The following is a 6,349-nucleotide window of genomic DNA, read 5'->3' on the forward strand; positions in this document are numbered from 1 at the left end:
GCCCAGCCGCGAGCTGCCCAGTGACACGAGCCTACCAGACGAGCTAAATTAAGCCTATAGAGAGGAGGTCAGAGACCTGGCCGTGTGGTGCCAGGACAACAACACCTCCCTCAACGTGATCAAGACAAAGGAGTTGATTGTGGACTACAGGGAAAGGAGGACCGAGCACGCCCCCATTCTCATCGACGGGGCTGTAGTGGAGCAGGTTGAGAGCTTCAAGTTCCTTGGTGTCCACAACACCAGCAAACTATCATGGTCCAAACACACCAAGACAGTCATGAAGAGGGCACGACAAAACCTTTTCCCCCTCAGGAGACTGAAAAGATTTGGCATAGGTCCTCAGATCCTCAATCAGCTCTACAGCTGCACCATCGAGAGCATCCTGACTGGTTGCATCACTGCCTGGTATGGCAACTGCTCAGCCTCTGACCGCAAGGCACTACAGAGGGTAATGCATACGGCCCAGTACATCACTGGGGCTAAGCTGCCTGCCATCCAGGACCTCTATACCAGGCGGTGTCAGAGGAAGGCCCTAAAAATTGTCAAAGACTCCAGCCACCCCAGTCATATAGATTGTTCTCTCTGCTACCACACGGCAAGCGGTACCGGAGCGCCAAGTCTAGGTCCAAAAGACTTCTTAACAACTTCTACCCCCAAACAATAAGACTCCTGAACAGCTAATGAATTGGCTACCCAGACTATTTGCAATGCCCCCCCCCCCACACTGCTGCTACTCTCTGTTTATTATCTGTGCATAGTCACTTCAACTCTACCTACATGTACATATTACCTCAATTAACCGGTAACCCCACACATTGACTCTGTACCGGTACCCCCTGTATATAGTCTCCACATTGACTCTGTACCGGTACCCCCTGTATATAGCCTCCACATTGACTCTGTACCGGTACCCCCTGTATATAGCTTCCACATTGACTCTGTACCAGTAACCCCTGTATATAGCCTCCACATTGACTCTGTACCGGTACCCCCTGTATATAGCCTCCACATTGACTCTGTACCGGTACCCCCCTGTATATAGTCTCCACATTGACTCTGTACCGGTACCCCCTGTATATAGCCTCCACATTGACTCTGTACCGGTACCCCCTGTATATTGCCTCCACATTGACTCTGTACCGGTATCCCCTGTATATAGCCTCCACATTGACTCTGTACCGGTACCCCCTGTATATAGCCTCCACATTGACTCTGTACCGGGACCCCCTGTATATAGCCTCCACATTGACTCTGTACCGGTACCCCCTGTATATAGCCTCCACATTGACTCTGTACCGGTACCCCCTGTATATAGCCTCCACATTGACTCTGTACCGGTACCCCCTGTATATAGCTTCCACATTTACTCTGTACCGTAATACACTGTATATAGCCTCCACATTGACTCTGTACCGGTACCCCCTGTATATAGCCTCCACATTGACTCTGTACCGGTACCCCCTGTATATAGCCTCCACATTGACTCTGTACCGTAATACCCTGTATATAGCCTCCACATTGACTCTGTACAGGTACCCCCTGTATATAGCCTCCACATTGACTCTGTACCGTAATACCCTGTATATAGCCTCACTACTGTTATTTTACCTCTGCTCTTTAATTATTTGTTACTGTTATTTTTTATTTTTTATTAAACAGCATTGTTAGTTAAGGGCTTGTAAATAAGCATTTCACTGTAAGATCTACACCTGTTTTATGTGGCACATGTGACAAATACAATTTCATTTGAGGTGGTACCAATACCCTGTATCTCTCTGAGGCTGTAATACTGTTGATGACCACTAGGTGGAGCCAATACCCTGTATCTCTCTGAGGCTGTAATACTGTTGATGACCACTAGGTGGAGCCAATACCCTGTATCTCTCTGAGGCTGTAATACTGTTGATGACCACTAGGTGGTACCAATACCCTGTATCTCTCTGAGGCTGTAATATTGTTGATGACCACTAGGTGGTACCAACACCCTGTATCTCTCTGAGGCTGTAATACTGTTGATGACCACTAGGTGGTGCCAATACCCTGTATCTCTCTGAGGAGGCTGTAATACTGTTGATGACCACTAGGTGGTGCCAATACCCTGTATCTCTCTGAGGCTGTAATACTGTTGATGACCACCAGGTGGTGCCAACACCCTGTATCTCTCTGAGGAGGCTGTAATACTGTTGATGACCACTAGGTGGTGGCAATACCCTGTATCTCTCTGAGGCTGTAATACTGTTGATGACCACTAGGTGGTGCCAATACCCTGTATCTCTGAGGCTGTAATACTGTTGATGACCACTAGGTGGTGCCAACACCCTGTATCTCGCTGAGGCTGTAATACTGTTGATGACCACTAGGTGGAGCCAATATCCTGTCGCCGATTTGAGATCATAACATTGAACAAGCCTCCTAATCACAAAAGGGAGATTTTTTTCTCTAAATAAAAACGGTTGGCAATGTTAAGAATTAATAACATCTTTAAATGTACAATCAACAATGTCTGTTACAATTAAAAATGATTATTTCCCAAATATCGACTTGACAGTATCACTTACTTTTTATAACTAAATATTGATCCTTCTGTCTTGTGGTACTTTTACAGTGATATAACGTTTAAATAACATTCAGGTGTAAATAATGTAACATTAATATGATGGTAGTTGGTATGAAATCTCATACTGTGTGTATCGAGTCTGTATGTATTGGTGTGTGTGTGTGTGTGTATGTATGTATCTGTGTGTGTGTGTGTGTGTGTGTGTGTGTATCGAGTCTGTATGTATCTCTGTGTGTGTGTGTGTGTGTGTGTGTGTGTGTGTGTGTGTGTGTGTGTGTGTATCGAGTCTGTATGTATCTGTGTGTGTGTGTGTATCGAGTCTGTATATATGTGTGTGTGTGTGTGTATCGAGTCTGTATATATGTGTGTGTGTGTGTGTGTGTGTGTGTGTGTGTGTGTGTGTGTGTGTGTGTGTGTGTGTGTGTGTGTGTGTGTGTGTATCTCTGTGTGTGTATGTATGTATGTATGTAGTGTGTGTGTGTGTGTGTGTGTGTGTCTGTGTATGTATCTGTGTGTATGTGTGTGTGTGTGTGTGTGTGCGCATGTATTGAATGTGCGTCTATTGGTTTCTGTATTGGCCAATCAGAGATGAAGGATCTTAAGAGTCATTAGCCTGACTCGGCCCCTTGACAATAGTTAGGACTGACACCCTCGTTGGCAGGACAACAGCAGCACTCTGAGCCTAATGATGGGTAATCGGACTGGCCCATCTGACCACAATCAACACACACACACACACACACACACACACACACACACACACACACACACACACACACACACACACACACACACACACACACACACACACACACACACACACACACACACACACACACGAGTTAGCTGACAGACTCCGTTCTCTAAGGCTCACACACAATCTGATGGGCTGAGTAGGTTAGAAACTAAACAGGGGTCAAAGGGCAGGTGTGGGGGGTCAGAGCTGTGTGTGTGTGTGTGTGTGTGTGTGTGTGTGTGTGTGTGTGTGTGTGTGTGTGTTCTGCAGCCTTGGGGAGTGTTTGAGAAGTCAGAGGAGTCCCTGTAAGGATACCTAATCCCTTAGGAGAGCAAACATTACAACACTCACACAATCTCTATACGTCTACTATACTATACTATACTATCTACGATCTAGACCTAACGGGAAAGGGAGAATGAGAAAGGAAGGTGAAGGGAAGAGAGGGAGGGAGGGAGGGAGAAGGGAAGAGAGAGAGAGAGAGGGAGGGAGGGAGGGAGGGAGGGAGAAGGGAAGAGAGAGAGAGAGAGGGAGGGAGGGAGGGAGGGAGAAAGGAGGGAGGGAGGGAGAATGGAAGAGAGAGGGAGGGAGGGAGGGAGGGAGGGAGGGAGGGAGGGAGGAGAGGGAGGGAGGGGAGGGAGGGAGAAGGGAAGAGAGAGAGAGAGAGGGAGGGAGGGAGGGAGGGAGAAAGGAGGGAGGGAGGGAGAATGGAAGAGAGAGGGAGGGAGGGAGGGAGGGAGGAGAGGGAGGGAGGGAGGGAGGGAGGGAGGGAGGGAGGGAGGGAGGGAGGGAGGGAGGGAGGGAGGGAGGGAGGGAGGGAGGGAGGGAGGGAGGGAGGGGAAGAGAGAGAGAGAGCGAGAGAAATGGAGCGAGAGAGATGAACAACAATGACAAACGGTTTAATGAAGAATGCAAAAACCTAAGAAAGAAATTGAGAAACTTGTCCAACCAAAAACACAGAAAACCCAGAAAACCCTGAGTCTACGGCTTCACTACGGTGAATCACTAAAACAATACAGAAATACACTACGGAGAAAGAAGGAACAGCACGTCAGAAATCACCTCAATGTAACTAAAGATTCCACTTCTGGGAACATTGGAAAACACTGAAGAGACAACAACACGGATAGTTATCTATCCAAAACGGAGATGTGTGGATGAACCACTTCTCTAAACACTAAACAAACAACAACACGGATAGTTATCTATCCAAAACGGAGATGTGTGGATGAACCACTTCTCCAAACACTAAACAAACAACAACACGGATAGTTATCTATCCAGAACGGAGATGTGTGGATGAACCACTTCTCCAAACACTAAACAAACAACAACACGGATAGTTATCTATCCAGAACGGAGATGTCTGGATGAACCGCTTCTCCAAACACTAAACAAACAACAACACGGATAGTTATCTATCCAAAACGGAGATGTGTGGATGAACCACTTCTCCAAACACTAAACAAACAACAACACGGATAGTTATCTATCCAGAACGGAGATGTGTGGATGAACCACTTCTCCAAACACTAAACAAACAACAACACGGATAGTTATCTATCCAGAACGGAGATGTCTGGATGAACCGCTTCTCCAAACACTAAACAAACAACAACACGGATAGTTATCTATCCAGAACGGAGATGTGTGGATGAACCACTTCTCCAATCTGATTGGATCTACAACAAAGAACAAAAGAGCAAAAACATAATGATCAAATACTAATCTATAACATATTAGATGATCAAATACTAATCTAAAACATATTAGATGATCAAATACTAATCTATAACATATTAGATGATCAAATACTAATCTATAACATATTAGATGATCAAATACTAATCTAAAACATATTAGATGATCAAATACTAATCTATAACATATTAGATGATCAAATACTAATCTAAAACATATTAGATGATCAAATACTAATCTAAAACATATTAGATGATCAAATACTAATCTAAAACATATTAGATGATCAAATACTAATCTAAAACATATTAGATGATCAAATACTAATCTAAAACATATTAGATGATCAAATACTAATCTAAAACATATTAGATGATCAAATACTAATCTATAACATATTAGATGATCAAATACTAATCTAAAACATATTAGATGATCAAATACTAATCTATAACATATTAGATGATCAAATACTAATCTATAACATATTAGATGATCAAATACTAATCTAAAACATATTAGATGATCAAATACTAATCTATAACATATTAGATGATCAAATACTAATCTAAAACATATTAGATGATCAAATACTAATCTATAACATATTAGATGATCAAATACTAATCTATAACATATTAGATGATCAAATACTAATCTAAAACATATTAGATGATCAAATACTAATCTAAAACATATCAGATGATCAAATACTAATCTATAACATATTAGATGATCAAATACTAATCTATAACATATCAGATGATCAAATACTAATCTATAACATATCAGATGATCAAATACTAATCTATAACATATTAGATGATCAAATACTAATCTAAAACATATTAGATGATCAAATACTAATCTAAAACATATTAGATGATCAAATACTAATCTAAAACATATTAGATGATCAAATACTAATCTAAAACATATTAGATGATCAAATACTAATCTAAAACATATTAGATGATCAAATACTAATCTAAAACATATTAGATGATCAAATACTAATCTAAAACATATTAGATGATCAAATACTAATCTAAAACATATTAGATGATCAAATACTAATCTAAAACATATTAGATGATCAAATACTAATCTAAAACATATTAGATGATCAAATACTAATCTAAAACATATTAGATGATCAAATACTAATCTATAACATATTAGATGATCAAATACTAATCTAAAACATATTAGATGATCAAATACTAATCTAAAACATATTAGATGATCAAATACTAATCTAAAACATATTAGATGATCAAATACTAATCTAAAACATATTAGATGATCAAATACTAATCTAAAACATATTAGATGATCAAATACTAATCTAAAAC

The sequence above is a fragment of the Salmo salar genome, unplaced genomic scaffold, assembly GCF_905237065.1.
Source record: "Salmo salar unplaced genomic scaffold, Ssal_v3.1, whole genome shotgun sequence".
NCBI lineage: Eukaryota > Metazoa > Chordata > Actinopteri > Salmoniformes > Salmonidae > Salmo > Salmo salar.